This window comes from Pseudophryne corroboree, chromosome 8, assembly GCF_028390025.1.
Source record: "Pseudophryne corroboree isolate aPseCor3 chromosome 8, aPseCor3.hap2, whole genome shotgun sequence".
Lineage (NCBI taxonomy): Eukaryota > Metazoa > Chordata > Amphibia > Anura > Myobatrachidae > Pseudophryne > Pseudophryne corroboree.
The window spans coordinates 205,638,177-205,655,379 of record NC_086451.1 but is presented as its reverse complement, the minus strand read 5'-3'; the positions used below and the strand labels follow the sequence as shown (position 1 = coordinate 205,655,379).

At 46.6% G+C, this 17,203-nt stretch overlaps 1 long non-coding RNA gene across 1 annotated transcript in view; it reads right to left on the bottom strand.

The window, feature by feature from the left end:
• Positions 1 to 16,451, bottom strand: part of LOC134947616 (uncharacterized) — a 70,276-nt gene extending 53,825 nt beyond the window's left edge. The window contains exons 1-2 of the long non-coding RNA XR_010182655.1: positions 16,342 to 16,451; positions 11,968 to 12,136 (exon numbers count right to left, since the gene is read on the bottom strand). This is a non-coding gene — a long non-coding RNA (uncharacterized LOC134947616). The remainder of the gene's footprint in view (positions 1 to 11,967; positions 12,137 to 16,341) is intronic.
• Between the last annotated feature and the right edge of the window lie 752 nt (positions 16,452 to 17,203).

Genomic DNA, 17,203 nt, shown 5'->3' with positions numbered 1-17,203 from the left:
TTTGCATCATGTGCTGTTTGGGGACTATTTTTTAAATCTGCCATCCTGTCTGACACTGCAGTGCCACTCCTAAATGGGCCAGATGTTTGTGTCGGCCACTTGGGTCGCTTAGCTTAGCCATCCAGCGACATTGGTGCACCTCTTTTTTTCTTTGCATCATGTGCTGTTTGGGGACTATTTTTTAAATCTGCCATCCTGTCTGACACTGCAGTGCCACTCCTAGATGGGCCAGGTGTTTGTGTCGGCCACTTGGGTCACTTAGCTTAGCCATCCAGCGACCTTGGTGCACCTCTTTTTTTCTTTGCATCATGTGCTGTTTGGGGACTATTTTTTAAATCTGCCAACCTGTCTGACACTGCAGTGCCACTCCTAGATGGGCCAGGTGTTTGTGCCGGCCACTTGGGTCGCTTAGCTTAGCCATCCAGCAACCTTGTTGCACCCCTTTTTTTCTTTGCTTCATGTGCTGTTTGGGGACTATTTTTTAAATCTGCCATCCTGTCTGACACTGCAGTGCCACTCCTAGATGGGCCAGGTGTTTGTGTCGGCCACTTGGGTCGCTTAGCTTAGTCATCCAGCAACCTCGGTGCAAATTTTAGGACTAAAAATAATATTGTGAGGTGTGAGGTGTTCAGAATAGAGATGAGCGCCTGAAATTTTTCGGGTTTTGTGTTTTGGTTTTGGGTTCGGTTCCGCGGCCGTGTTTTGGGTTCGAACGCGTTTTGGCAAAACCTCACCGAATTTTTTTTGTCGGATTCGGGTGTGTTTTGGATTCGGGTGTTTTTTTCAAAAAACACTAAAAAACAGCTTAAATCATAGAATTTGGGGGTCATTTTGATCCCAAAGTATTATTAACCTCAAAAACCATAATTTACACTCATTTTCAGTCTATTCTGAATACCTCACACCTCACAATATTATTTTTAGTCCTAAAATTTGCACCGAGGTCGCTGTGTGAGTAAGATAAGCGACCCTAGTGGCCGACACAAACACCGGGCCCATCTAGGAGTGGCACTGCAGTGTCACGCAGGATGTCCCTTCCAAAAAACCCTCCCCAAACAGCACATGACGCAAAGAAAAAAAGAGGCGCAATGAGGTAGCTGTGTGAGTAAGATTAGCGACCCTAGTGGCCGACACAAACACCGGGCCCATCTAGGAGTGGCACTGCAGTGTCACGCAGGATGTCCCTTCCAAAAAACCCTCCCCAAACAGCACATGACGCAAAGAAAAAAAGAGGCGCAATGAGGTAGCTGACTGTGTGAGTAAGATTAGCGACCCTAGTGGCCGACACAAACACCGGGCCCATCTAGGAGTGGCACTGCAGTGTCACGCAGGATGTCCCTTCCAAAAAACCCTCCCCAATCAGCACATGATGCAAAGAAAAAGAAAAGAAAAAAGAGGTGCAAGATGGAATTGTCCTTGGGCCCTCCCACCCACCCTTATGTTGTATAAACAAAACAGGACATGCACACTTTAACCAACCCATCATTTCAGTGACAGGGTCTGCCACACGACTGTGACTGATATGACGGGTTGGTTTGGACCCCCCCCAAAAAAGAAGCAATTAATCTCTCCTTGCACAAACTGGATCTACAGAGGCAAGATGTCCACCTCATCTTCACCCTCCGATATATCACCGTGTACATCCCCCTCCTCACAGATTATCAATTCGTCCCCACTGGAATCCACCATCTCAGCTCCCTGTGTACTTTGTGGAGGCAATTGCTGCTGGTCAATGTCTCCGCGGAGGAATTGATTATAATTCATTTTAATGAACATCATCTTCTCCACATTTTCTGGATGTAACCTCGTACGCCGATTGCTGACAAGGTGAGCGGCGGCACTAAACACTCTTTCGGAGTACACACTTGTGGGAGGGCAACTTAGGTAGAATAAAGCCAGTTTGTGCAAGGGCCTCCAAATTGCCTCTTTTTCCTGCCAGTATAAGTACGGACTGTGTGACGTGCCTACTTGGATGCGGTCACTCATATAATCCTCCACCATTCTATCAATGTTGAGAGAATCATATGCAGTGACAGTAGACGACATGTCCGTAATCGTTGTCAGGTCCTTCAGTCCGGACCAGATGTCAGCATCAGCAGTCGCTCCAGACTGCCCTGCATCACCGCCAGCGGGTGGGCTCGGAATTCTGAGCCTTTTCCTCGCACCCCCAGTTGCGGGAGAATGTGAAGGAGGAGATGTTGACAGGTCGCGTTCCGCTTGACTTGACAATTTTGTCACCAGCAGGTCTTTCAACCCCAGCAGACCTGTGTCTGCCGGAAAGAGAGATCCAAGGTAGGCTTTAAATCTAGGATCGAGCACGGTGGCCAAAATGTAGTGCTCTGATTTCAACAGATTGACCACCCGTGAATCCTTGTTAAGCGAATTAAGGGCTGCATCCACAAGTCCCACATGCCTAGCGGAATCGCTCCCTTTTAGGTCCTTCTTCAATGCCTCCAGCTTCTTCTGCAAAAGCCTGATGAGGGGAATGACCTGACTCAGGCTGGCAGTGTCTGAACTGACTTCACGTGTGGCAAGTTCAAAGGGCATCAGAACCTTGCACAACGTTGAAATCATTCTCCACTGCACTTGAGACAGGTGCATTCCACCTACTATATCGTGCTCAATTGTATAGGCTTGAATGGCCTTTTGCTGCTCCTCCAACCTCTGAAGCATATAGAGGGTTGAATTCCACCTCGTTACCACTTCTTGCTTCAGATGATGGCAGGGCAGGTTCAGTAGTTTTTGGTGGTGCTCCAGTCTTCTGTACGTGGTGCCTGTACGCCGAAAGTGTCCCGCAATTTTTCTGGCCACCGACAGCATCTCTTGTACGCCCCTGTCGTTTTTTAAAAAATTCTGCACCACCAAATTCAAGGTATGTGCAAAACATGGGACGTGCTGGAATTTGCCCATATTTAATGCACACACAATATTGCTGGCGTTGTCCGATGCCACAAATCCACAGGAGAGTCCAATTGGGGTAAGCCATTCCGCGATGATCTTCCTCAGTTGCCGTAAGAGGTTTTCAGCTGTGTGCGTATTCTGGAAAGCGGTGATACAAAGCGTAGCCTGCCTAGGAAAGAGTTGGCGTTTGCGAGATGCTGCTACTGGTGCCGCCGCTGCTGTTCTTGCGGCGGGAGTCCATACATCTACCCAGTGGGCTGTCACAGTCATATAGTCCTGACCCTGCCCTGCTCCACTTGTCCACATGTCCGTGGTTAAGTGGACATTGGGTACAACTGCATTTTTTAGGACACTGGTGAGTCTTTTTCTGACGTCCGTGTACATTCTCGGTATCGCCTGCCTAGAGAAGTGGAACCTAGATGGTATTTGGTAACGGGGGCACACTGCCTCAATAAATTGTCTAGTTCCCTGTGAACTAACGGCGGATACCGGACGCACGTCTAACACCAACATAGTTGTCAAGGACTCAGTTATCCGCTTTGCAGTAGGATGACTGCTGTGATATTTCATCTTCCTCGCAAAGGACTGTTGAACAGTCAATTGCTTACTGGAAGTAGTACAAGTGGGCTTACGACTTCCCCTCTGGGATGACCATCGACTCCCAGCGGCAACAACAGCAGCGCCAGCAGCAGTAGGCGTTACACGCAAGGATGCATCGGAGGAATCCCAGGCAGGAGAGGACTCGTCAGAATTGCCAGTGACATGGCCTGCAGGACTATTGGCATTCCTGGGGAAGGAGGAAATTGACACTGAGGGAGTTGGTGGGGTGGTTCCGAGGTGGTTAACGTCCTTACCCCTACTTATTACAGCTTGACAAAGGGAACACACGGCTTGACACCTGTTGTCCGCATTTCTGGTGAAATACCTCCACACCGAAGAGCTGATTTTTTTGGTATTTTCACCTGGCATGTCAACGGCCATATTCCTCCCACGGACAACAGGTGTCTCCCCGGGTGCCTGACTTAAACAAACCACCTCACCATCAGAATCCTCCTGGTCAATTTCCTCCTCAGCGCCAGCAACACCCATATCCTCCTCATCCTGGTGTACTTCAACACTGACATCTTCAATCTGACTATCAGGAACTGGACTGCGGGTGCTCCTTCCAGCACTTGCAGGGGGCGTGCAAATGGTGGAAGGCGCATGCTCTTCACGTCCAGTGTTGGGAAGGTCAGGCATCGCAACCGACACAATTGGACTCTCCTTGTGGATTTGGGATTTCGAAGAATGCACAGTTCTTTGCTGTGCTGCTTTTGCCAGCTTGAGTCTTTTCATTTTTCTAGCGAGAGGCTGAGTGCTTCCATCCTCATGTGAAGCTGAACCACTAGCCATGAACATAGGCCAGGGCCTCAGCCGTTCCTTGCCACTCCGTGTGGTAAATGGCATATTGGCAAGTTTACGCTTCTCCTCCGACAATTTTATTTTAGGTTTTGGAGTCCTTTTTTTACTGATATTTGGTGTTTTGGATTTGACATGCTCTGTACTATGACATTGGGCATCGGCCTTGGCAGACGACGTTGCTGGCATTTCATCGTCTCGGCCATGACTAGTGGCAGCAGCTTCAGCACGAGGTGGAAGTGGATCTTGATCTTTCCCTAATTTTGGAACCTCAACATTTTTGTTCTCCATATTTTAATAGGCACAACTAAAAGGCACCTCAGGTAAACAATGGAGATGGATGGATTGGATACTAGTATACAATTATGGACGGGCTGCCGAGTGCCGACACAGAGGTAGCCACAGCCGTGAACTACCGCACTGTACTGTGTCTGCTGCTAATATAGACTGGTTGATAAAGAGATAGTATACTCGTAACTAGTATGTATGTATAAAGAAAGAAAAAAAAACCACGGTTAGGTGGTATATACAATTATGGACGGGCTGCCGAGTGCCGACACAGAGGTAGCCACAGCCGTGAACTACCGCACTGTACTGTGTCTGCTGCTAATATAGACTGGTTGATAAAGAGATAGTATACTCGTAACTAGTATGTATGTATAAAGAAAGAAAAAAAAACCACGGTTAGGTGGTATATACAATTATGGACGGGCTGCCGAGTGCCGACACAGAGGTAGCCACAGCCGTGAACTACCGCACTGTACTGTGTCTGCTGCTAATATAGACTGGTTGATAAAGAGATAGTATACTCGTAACTAGTATGTATGTATAAAGAAAGAAAAAAAAACCACGGTTAGGTGGTATATACAATTATGGACGGGCTGCCGAGTGCCGACACAGAGGTAGCCACAGCCGTGAACTACCGCACTGTACTGTGTCTGCTGCTAATATAGACTGGTTGATAAAGAGATAGTATACTCGTAACTAGTATGTATGTATAAAGAAAGAAAAAAAAACCACGGTTAGGTGGTATATACAATTATGGACGGGCTGCCGAGTGCCGACACAGAGGTAGCCACAGCCGTGAACTACCGCACTGTACTGTGTCTGCTGCTAATATAGACTGGTTGATAAAGAGATAGTATACTCGTAACTAGTATGTATGTATAAAGAAAGAAAAAAAAACCACGGTTAGGTGGTATATACAATTATGGACGGGCTGCCGAGTGCCGACACAGAGGTAGCCACAGCCGTGAACTACCGCACTGTACTGTGTCTGCTGCTAATATAGACTGGTTGATAAAGAGATAGTATACTCGTAACTAGTATGTATGTATAAAGAAAGAAAAAAAAAACACGGTTAGGTGGTATATACAATTATGGACGGGCTGCCGAGTGCCGACACAGAGGTAGCCACAGCCGTGAACTACCGCACTGTACTGTGTCTGCTGCTAATATAGACTGGTTGATAAAGAGATAGTATACTCGTAACTAGTATGTATGTATAAAGAAAGAAAAAAAAACCACGGTTAGGTGGTATATACAATTATGGACGGGCTGCCGAGTGCCGACACAGAGGTAGCCACAGCCGTGAACTACCGCACTGTACTGTGTCTGCTGCTAATATATAGACTGGTTGATAAAGAGATAGTATACTCGTAACTAGTATGTATGTATAAAGAAAGAAAAAAAAACCACGGTTAGGTGGTATATACAATTATGGACGGGCTGCCGAGTGCCGACACAGAGGTAGCCACAGCCGTGAACTACCGCACTGTACTGTGTCTGCTGCTAATATATAGACTGGTTGATAAAGAGATAGTATACTCGTAACTAGTATGTATGTATAAAGAAAGAAAAAAAAACCACGGTTAGGTGGTATATACAATTATGGACGGGCTGCCGAGTGCCGACACAGAGGTAGCCACAGCCGTGAACTACCGCACTGTACTGTGTCTGCTGCTAATATAGACTGGTTGATAAAGAGATAGTATACTCGTAACTAGTATGTATGTATAAAGAAAGAAAAAAAAACCACGGTTAGGTGGTATATACAATTATGGACGGGCTGCCGAGTGCCGACACAGAGGTAGCCACAGCCGTGAACTACCGCACTGTACTGTGTCTGCTGCTAATATAGACTGGTTGATAAAGAGATAGTATACTCGTAACTAGTATGTATGTATAAAGAAAGAAAAAAAAAACACGGTTAGGTGGTATATACAATTATGGACGGGCTGCCGAGTGCCGACACAGAGGTAGCCACAGCCGTGAACTACCGCACTGTACTGTGTCTGCTGCTAATATAGACTGGTTGATAAAGAGATAGTATACTCGTAACTAGTATGTATGTATAAAGAAAGAAAAAAAAACCACGGTTAGGTGGTATATACAATTATGGACGGGCTGCCGAGTGCCGACACAGAGGTAGCCACAGCCGTGAACTACCGCACTGTACTGTGTCTGCTGCTAATATAGACTGGTTGATAAAGAGATAGTATACTACTAATATTATATATACTGGTGGTCAGGTCACTGGTCACTAGTCACACTGGCAGTGGCACTCCTGCAGCAAAAGTGTGCACTGTTTAATTTTAATATAATATTATGTACTCCTGGCTCCTGCTATAACCTATAACTGGCACTGCAGTAGTGCTCCCCAGTCTCCCCCACAATTATAAGCTGTGTGAGCTGAGCAGTCAGACAGATATATAATATATATAGATGATGCAGCACACTGGCCTGAGCCTGAGCAGTGCACACAGATATGGTATGTGACTGACTGAGTCACTGTGTGTATCGCTTTTTTCAGGCAGAGAACGGATATATTAAATAAACTGCACTGTGTGTCTGGTGGTCACTCACTATATAATATATTATGTACTCCTGGCTCCTGCTATAACCTATAACTGGCACTGCAGTAGTGCTCCCCAGTCTCCCCCACAATTATAAGCTGTGTGAGCTGAGCAGTCAGACAGATATATATAATATTATATATAGATAATAGATGATGCAGCACACTGGCCTGAGCCTGAGCAGTGCACACAGATATGGTATGTGACTGAGTCACTGTGTGCTGTGTATCGCTTTTTTCAGGCAGAGAACGGATTATAAATAAAACTGGTGGTCACTATCAGCAAAACTCTGCACTGTACTGAGTACTCCTAATGCTCCCCAAAATTAGTAAATCAAGTGTCTCTCTAATCTATTCTAAACGGAGAGGACGCCAGCCACGTCCTCTCCCTATCAATCTCAATGCACGTGTGAAAAATGGCGGCGACGCGCGGCTCCTTATATAGAATCCGAGTCTCGCGATAGAATCCGAGCCTCGCGAGAATCCGACAGCGTCATGATGACGTTCGGGCGCGCTCGGGTTAACCGAGCAAGGCGGGAAGATCCGAGTCGCTCGGACCCGTGAAAAAAAACATGAAGTTCTGGCGGGTTCGGATTCAGAGAAACCGAACCCGCTCATCTCTAGTTCAGAATAGACTGGAAATGAGTGGAAATTATGGTTATTGAGGTTAATAATACTATGAGATCAAAATGACCCCCAAATTCTATGATTTAAGCTGTTTTTGAGGGTTTTTTGTAAAAAAACACCCGAATCCAAAACACACCCGAATCCGACAAAAAATTTTCAGGGAGGTTTTGCCAAAACGCATCCGAATCCAAAACACGGCTGCGGAACCGAATCCAAAACCAAAACACAAAACCCGAAAAATTTCCGGTGCACATCACTACTTATAACTGACATTTTGCTTCATTAAAATGAAAGTGAGACAATAATAGAACCTTTGGGTGGAAACAGATAATAGAAACAGAAGGCAACTGTCATTCTGCTTAACTCTCCACAGATACAGCTTATCAAATGTTTATGGGGACATCATAACCGTCTGAGGAACATTTGCTAGTGCCAAATCACACAACACTACGCCATAACACTACGCCATAACACTGCTGCCACTTTTGTTTAGAATAATTTAAATATCGATGTTAATATTTTACCCCTCAGTTTTTATTTATTTTGCACAGTGAAAGTTTTGACTGTTTCCAAAGTTATTTTTAGACAGCTTCCAGCTACATCACAGCTTCACAGCCTTGTGAATACTTGCAAATGAAAGATGTCAATTTAAGGAAGATGCTGAAGTGCAAGTGTTGTGCTAATTCTCTGTAAGGGGGTTATTCAGGTTTGTTACCAAACCAAAAAAGTAAGCAATTGGGCAAAACCATGTTGCACTGCAGGTGGGACGTCACACGCCAAAAAAAAGTGCCCGCTGACCACCTGACACGTTGCCAAGGGTCAACCTTAGATCCGATGTGTTTGCAATTCGATTGTGGACGCATCGGGAGGCGGCCCCACACATGCTGAGTGGCCTTGCCCAGTGCTGGGCGGCCCTCAGCATGTGCAGAGATGAACGCAGATCTGGCTGCGTATGCTCTCTGAATAGCCCCCCCAAGTCTGGTTGGTCTTACCTGGTTTTATGTTTAACTATCCTGATCATCTTTAGGGGATTAAACAGAAAAAGTGACTTCCAGCAAGGTTAGCACCAACAGCACTGTATATATCACTGATCGCTTCCTTAACTGTTCTGAAGTCACTAGAAATCTTTCTGTACTTAGAAAATAATGCAACAATTGTATACAATAAATCATCACAGTACTTTTAAAACTGAATTTTATATTTTTTAATCACTAAGGGGTACATTTACTAAGCAGTGATAAGAGCGGAGAAGTGAGCCAGTGGAGAAGTTGCCCATGGCAACCAACCAGCACTGAAGTAACATCTATAATTTGCATACTATAAAATGATACAGAGCTGCTGATTGGTTGATGGGGAAATTTCTCCACTGGCTCACTTCTCCGCTCTTATCACTGCTTAGTAAATGTTACCTTTAGTATCTTGTTATTTGTCAAAATAATTGCTACTCAAAAGTGTTTAATGCTAACCTGCACTCCTCCCTGCAAGCAGAGGGCCTTATTCCGGTTCAGTTGTAAATTTACAAAATCACAGCTGAGCCGATTATCAGCCGTCTGCGCATGCGTTGCATACACATTGTGCATGCGCGACCTGAAATATATGATTCTTCTGCGATTGCATCTTACCAGGATGCGATCTCAGGTTTATTGAAAGGCGGTGGGCATTCATGGGCGTACACATGGCATTTGCGGGGAGTGGTGGAGAAAACACAGGCATATCATGGCCATTTTTTGGGTGTACATCTGACGTCAGATGCGTTTGCTGCAACCAGGGCCAGATTAACAATGGGGCGGATGGAGCTACAGCTCCAGGCCTCCACATGAAAATAGGCCAATCGTGCTGGCAGCAGAATGCTGACCAGGTGCACTGTTGGCCTAATAATTATAAATCAAAGTATTAAAATTATTTTTGTAGTTTTCCCACAAAATTATCCAAGTTTTCTGTGTTTATTTATTGAGGGAGACATTGGGGCACATAGTTTATAGGGTGTACACGCTCCACATGTGTCTGGCCACATTCACACAGCACTGGTCACAGCTCCTCTCCTTGTCAGTTTAGGCTCTTGAAGATTTTCAGCTCCAGGCCCATGTGGCCCTTAATCCGGCCCTGGCTGCAACTTAAACCATTGCAGTGTGACTGTATTCTCATTATTCTGAGTAGCCCTGGGTCAACCACAAATGTCAGTGGCACTCGATTTTTGCAATACATTCGCAATTCTGTGGCTGCATTTGCAAAAGTGCAAATGCATCAGTAGGCGCCTTGTTATGTGCTGGGCAGACTTTTAACATGTGCGATTCTCAGCAGTTGCAGTTCTGTTAAATCGCAGAATTGTAACTGAAACTGAATAAGGCTCTGAGGGGCAGTTGTATTAACCTGTAGAAGGCATAAGGAAGTGATAAACCAGTGATATGTGCAAGGTGATAAAGGCACCAGCCAATCAGATCCAATATGTAAATTAACAGTTAGGATCTGCTTGGCTGGTGCCTTTATCACCTTGCACATATCACTGGTTTATCACTTCCTTATGCCTTCTCCAGGTTAATACATCTGCCCCTGAGTGTCAAAGGTATTTGCCATGCAATCAGTGCTGTCAGTATCCAGACAGCGGTATCCTGCCCGCCAGAATGCCGGCAGCGAGGTGAGCGATAAGAGTCCCCTTGTGGGCTTGCTGCGCTCAGCACGCTACGGGCCCAGTGGCCTGCTGCACCCTCCAGAGGGTCTATTCCCACTTTATGGGTGTCGTGGACACCTACGAGTGGCAATAGCCCCTGTGAGCTGGTATTCTGGCTGTCGGCATTTTCGGCTGTCGGTATACTGGCATCGGTATCCTGACCGCCGAGATCCCAACAGCCGGCTAATGGATTGCCTCCTGTCAGCACAAGATAATCCAAGACAGAAAGGAAGTTCATCCATGTCAGGAGCATGAGCCATTACACAGTTATCGTGGGGCTAGTGGTGGCCATTCTCTCCCAAATGGGAAAAGTCCAGGACCTCTAGACCACTTACATCACTATGTTCAGCTTATTACAGTATAAAGACAAGGAAAGAACTAGAGAAACATATACAGTATACACACTTCATATATGTGTATACAGTTATGTAAGAATAATCTGCTTTGATATATTCAAGTTCAATGACTTCAAATCAAGAGATAGAGCTTTTTTTTAAGTTGTTATAACTGTATCTTACAGCTAGAAAATGGGAATTATTTCAATTTATTTTGATCTGGCTGTACAGAATTACCTTCTTTGTATCATTGTGTGTAAGACTTGGAATAGAAAGAGAAAGACAAATACTCAATAATGTTACAGTCCTGGGTTTCACAAAGTCCATATACTGTATGTCTATAATAGGATTAAGTGCAGGTTAAGTAGACAATATCCAAACAATATTGGACTACAGTGTTTCCAACGTCACAATGGTATTTACTGAAAGTTTTATAAACAGTGTTGACATCTAGCATTCTTATTTACTGACACATTATCATACTGCACAGGATATCGGAACTTGTCTTGAACTGAAAGAAGTTTCTATAATGATGTTAGGAATAGTAAGTGTGATGTTTACAATCAGGGCCGTTTCTAGATAATTTGTCTCCCAGTGCAATCAGTAAAAAAATATGAAACATATGTGTGCACCGAAGGCGTGCATGCAAAAAAGTGGTGTGGCCTAACTGTGACTACCTTACACCAAAGTGTTGCACCCTGCACTCCCAGACATTGGCCACCACAGTAAAAAAAATATCTGATTCATGCCCCTTACATTATTTTTTATTTTTCCTCCTTATAGTAATGCCCCTTACACATTATGCACCACACCGTAATGCCCCTTACACATTATGCACCACACCCTAATGCCCCTTACACAATATCCCCCTTACACCATATTATGCACCACACCATAATGCCCCTTGCACCTTATCATGCATACACAGTAATGCCCCCTGCACCATATTTAGCCATACACAGTAATGCCCCATGCACCAGATTATGCCCCACACAATAATGCCCCTTGCACCATATTATGCCCCACACAGTAATGCCCCTTGCACCATATTAAGCCATACACAGTAATGCCCCCTGCACTATAAGGCATATAAAGTAATGCCCCTGACACTTTATTATTCCGCACACAGTACTGCACAGAACATCTTAATATGCCCCACACATTAATGGCCACAGTACGGCTACCTTTTATGCCTCCCATTGGTGCCTTCGGTCACTTAAGTCACTGCAGCATCTCTCCCGTGGTTCAACAGTCCCGGCACTTCTGGGTACCGCTGTTCTCTTCTTTCCCTGTTGGTTGCTAGAGATCCTACTGGTCCTCTTCACCTCATTCACTCATAAACAATGACAATTTCTGAGCAGTTTTTTTGGGGAAAAATCATCAGTTAAGTGGTTAATCTCTGCACTGAGCATTCACTGCAGCTCTTACTGACACCCTTCCCCCCTTTCTTTTCATTGATGAATACAGGAGAACGGGGTACGTAACAATGTTCATGGCACACTGTCCCACTGGAGGTGCATCATAATGTAATTGGATGCATGACTGAGATACAGTCCAGGCCCTCTACCAACAAATTCTAATGGGTAATGGGTAAGAGAGGACATTGTAGGAAAGGGGGCAGAATGGTTACGAATAATAAATGGTCAACACCTATTGATTGGGACTGTGAATCTTGTTAGAATGGTTTTATTGTAAAGGTGAGTGTGCATGTTAAAAGACAGGGAACGTATATTGAGAGTATTCAAGTATTTGGTGAATGTTTATCTTCTGAGGTCAGGAAAAAGTCGCTGCCTCTAGTCATAATTTGATATTAAAGATATTGGGCTTTTATAATGTAACAGAGAAGGGGTGGGTGAGGGCGTTTATTACATTAGAAATCTCTAGCAATGCACGGATTGTTGCAAGAATCAAAAATTCAGTTGACCCTAAGGGCCTAATTCAGACCTGGTCGTAGCAGCAAATTTGTTAGCTAATGGGCAAAACCATGTGCACTGCAGGTGGGGCAGATATAACATTTGCAGGGAGAGTTAGATTTGGGTGAGTTATTTTGTTTCTGTGCAGTGTAAATACTGGCTGCTTTATTTTTACACTGCAATTTAGATTTCAGTTTAAACTAGGGGTGGGCAAAATACGGCCCGCGGGCCGGATGCAGCCCGCAAACCAATCCTGCCCGGCCCACTGCCTCCCACCAGCGAGCAATGACAAGCGGCCCGACCGGCTGAGCTGCTTGTCATTGCTCTGCACTGCAGTACCGCCAAGCTGCCAGCGGCGCCTCTCTCCCCTGCTGCTGCTGCTGCTGCGTTGTAGCAGCCTCCTCCAGAGACCCCAGTGACAACGGCTGTGTTCAGCCGAGAAGGGGGTGGGGCTACGTGCCGGTAAGGGGGCGGGGCTACACGGGACCTCAGGGGGGGCGGAGCTACATGGGACAAGAGCCAGACTGCTACAGATCCATCCTTCCTGCCACTGCCAGCCAGATCAGTAAGTTAATAGGAAAAGTGAAAGAAAGTGTGTGTGTGTGTGTGTGTGTGTGTGTGTGTGTGTGTGTGTGTGTGTGTGTGTGTGTGTGTGTGTGTGTGTGATAGTGTGCATATATTTGTGTGTGCGGGCAGTGGCGTCAGACTGTTTTTAGGTTTGGGGGAGAGATCTTTAGCTCTCGCTGTACCAACCCCTCCCGTGTTCTGTCACCATGTCACCCCCATGTTCTGTCACTATGTCACACCCCTCCCACCCCGTGTTCTGTCACTGTGTCACCCCCCCCCCCGTGTTCTGTCAATGTCACCCCCCCGTGTTCTGTCATCATGTCACCCCCATGTTCTGTCACTATGTCACCCCCCCACCCCGTGTTCTGTCACCGTGTCACCCCCCCGTGTTCTGTCACTGTCACCCCCCGTGTTCTGTCACTGTCACCCCCCCCCCCGTGTTCTGTCACTGTGTCACCCCCCCGTGTTCTGTCACTGTCACCCCCCCGTGTTCTGTCACTGTCACCCCCCCGTGTTCTGTCACTGTGTCACCCCCCCCGTGTTCTGTCACTGTCACCCCCCCGTGTTCTGTCACTGTCACCCCCCCCGTGTTCTGTCACTATGTCACACCCCCCGTGTTCTGTCACTGTGTCACCCCCCCGTGTTCTGTCACTGTCACCCCCCCGTGTTCTGTCACTGTTACCCCCCCGTGTTCTGTCACTGTGTCACCCCCCGTGTTCTGTCACTGTCACCCCCCCGTGTTCTGTCACTGTGTCACCCCCCCGTGTTCTGTCACTGTTAACCCCCGTGTTCTGTCACTGTCACCCCCCATGTTCTGTCACTATGTCACCCCCCCCGTGTTCTGTCACTGTGTCACACCCCCCGTATTCTTTCACTGTGTCACACCCCCCGTGTTCTGTCACTGTGTCACCTCCCCGTGTTCTGTCACTGTGTCACCCCCCCGTGTTCTGTCACTGTGTCACCCCCCCGTGTTCTGTCACTATGTCACCCCCCCTCCCCGTGTTCTGTCACCGTGTCACCCTTACCGTGTTCTGTCACCGTGTCACACACCCGTGTTCTGTCACTGTCACCCCCCTCCCCGTGTTCTGTCACCGCGTCACACCCCCCATGTTCTGTCACCGTGTCACCCCCACCGTGTTCTGTCACTGTGTCACCGTGTTCTGTGTCACCGTGTTCCCCCCAGTGTTCTGTCACCCCAACCGTGTTCTGTCACCGTGTCACCCCCACCGTGTTCTGTCACCGTGTCACACCTTTCCCCAGGGGCCATAACACACTGGATAATTTGCTTGCTGCACAATAATTATCCTAAATAAAATGTTAATGTGTAAAAAGGCTCTCTACCTGCCGTAATGTGTGTAAAAGGGGCTCTACCTGGTGTAATGTGTGTAAGTGGCGCTGTGTGGCGCAATTTGAATAATGGAGACTATTGTGCAGCCTAATATGGATCTGTATTATTTTTTGCCCACACCCCTTCCACATGAAGCCACGTCCCTATATTTTTGGCAAGTGGGGCGAGCTGCTATTTTGTATGTGGCCCTCGGATACTGACAGGAAATGTCAAGTGGCCCCTCAGCTGAAATAATTGCCCACCCCTGGTTTAAACACACCCCACCCAAATCTAAGGGGCCCTACTCATTTGACGATGCGCCGCCGAGGTGCCCGATGGCCGAAACGGCCGACGAGCGACCCGGCGGCGGGGGGGCAGTGACGGGGGGAGTGAAGTTTCTTCACTCCCCCCGTCACGCGGCTGCATTGAAGTGCAGGCAAATATGGACGAGATCGTCCATATTGGCCTGCATGCACAGCCGACGGGAGACCAGCGATGAACGAGCGCGGGGCCGCGCATCGTTCATCGCTGGAGTCTCCACACTGAAAGATATGAACGAGTTCTCGTTCATTTATGAACGAGATCGTTCATATCTTTCAGAAAATCGGCCAGTGTGTAGGGCCTATCACTCTCTCTGCACATGTTATATCTGCCTCCCCTGCAGTGCACATAGGGCCTAATTCTGAGTTGATCGCAGCAGGAAATTTGTTAGCAGTTGGGCAAAACCATGTGCACTGCAGGGGGCAGATATAACATGTGCAGAGAGAGTTAGATTTGGGTGGGGTGTTTTCAAACTGAAATCTAAATTGCAGTGTAAAAATAAAGCAGCCAGTACTTACCCTGCACAGAAACAAAATAAACCACCCAAATCTAACTATCTCTGCAAATGTTATATCTGCCCCCCCTGCAGTGCACATGGTTTTGCCCAATTGCTAACAAACTTGCTGCTGCGATCAACTCAGAATTACCCCCATGGTTTCGCCCATTAGCTAACAAATTTGCTGCTGCGATCAGGTCTGAATTAGTCCCTTAGTTGGTATTTTTCTATTGATTCCTGTCAGGTTGCAGTAATTAAAATTAACTTATTGAATAAAATCTATTATGTGCCCTAAGCGGTGATCAAGTAATGAGCCCTCACATAACATATTTTTACTAAATGTCAATTTTTAGCATCTCTGCATCACTTAATATAATCAGCCAGTCTCTGCCTCAAAGTGCTTGCAGTAAATGTCAAAAACATCTCCCCAAGTTTATTGGAATATTTTCTAAGCACCTCACCTGTTCTCATTTTGAGGCCTATTTAGCAAAACCCTTTATCTTTACAATCATGGGACTGTTCTAATTTTGGAAAATATGTCTTACAGGCTTTTTTCTGGCTCTGTGATATGGTTTTATATAGCTAAAAAAAGATATATATATTGATTTTATTTTTTTATACAGTTAAAGCTGCACTATCACCAAGTGAAACAATCTTTGCTGCAGCTCTCATCAATTCCATGCTGACTCTCTGGATCTCTTTACACTGCTGGTGCTTCTGCTGCAGTCCCAAGTACTCTATAAACGGGAACTCAGGGGCCCTGGCAGTGCTCGGGGAGAGGGAGGAGAGGGGAAATAACACTTAAAGTGCCGCGGCGGGCGCCCCGTGCGGTTGCACGGCTCGCCCGCCGCTAGAAACGGCACTGCCTGGCACTTGGCATCACCTCAGCGCTGTCACGTACCCAGTCTCAGCTCACAGATCTACAGCACCTCACCAGTCTCTCCTGCTCTGCTCCTTGGTGTCTCACTGTCTCCACTGTGCGTGTGCAACCAGCAAAAATCCTATTTCTCTAACCAGCTTGTTTCTCTTTTGCACTCTGTGTCTTCACCTGGTGGCAGCCTTTGGCATAAAAGTATCTACTGGCCTTAATTGAAGCCAGGGCTATTACAATCATGGTTGTGCTGTAGGCATGTTGTTGAACTAGTTTCAAACTCAGACACTTAAGTATCCATGTAGTAAGCTGAAACAAGGAGCCTAAACGATAAAAAGTTTACAAATATCGCTACTTGACACAGGTATGTACTAAAGGGATTTCTCTGAACTTTGGCTGTTTCCACTACGTGAATGCTAGATTTTCGAGCTCCAATAGGAACCTGTAACGTCTTACTGTAAAAGCCGGACGTGAGCTCTGTCACTTTGGCCAGTTGTCAATAAAGTTTGCTTAAAAACCTCCAAAAAAAACCTCTCCAGCAGCTACACTGGACTCTGGAGACAGGATGAGTCTAGTGCAGTGGTCTCCAACCTTAATTGGGGTGTGAGTCACTTTCGGGAAATAAAACCTCTGGAAGAGATACCCCCTCCCCTCAATGTGCGCGCATTCCTATGAAAGTGGGTGCGGCCTCAGAAAAGTGAGCGTGGTCTCACAATAGTTGGTGTGGCCTTGCAACAGTAATGCACTTCCAGCAGTGCCAGATACACAATTGATACCCCCCCAGCAGTGCCAGATACACAATGAATGCCCTCCCAGCAGTGCCAGATACACAAGTAATGCCCCCCAATAGTGTCAGATACACAAGTAATGCCCCCCAGCAGGGCCCGATACACAAGTAATGCCCCCCAGCAGTGCCAGATACACA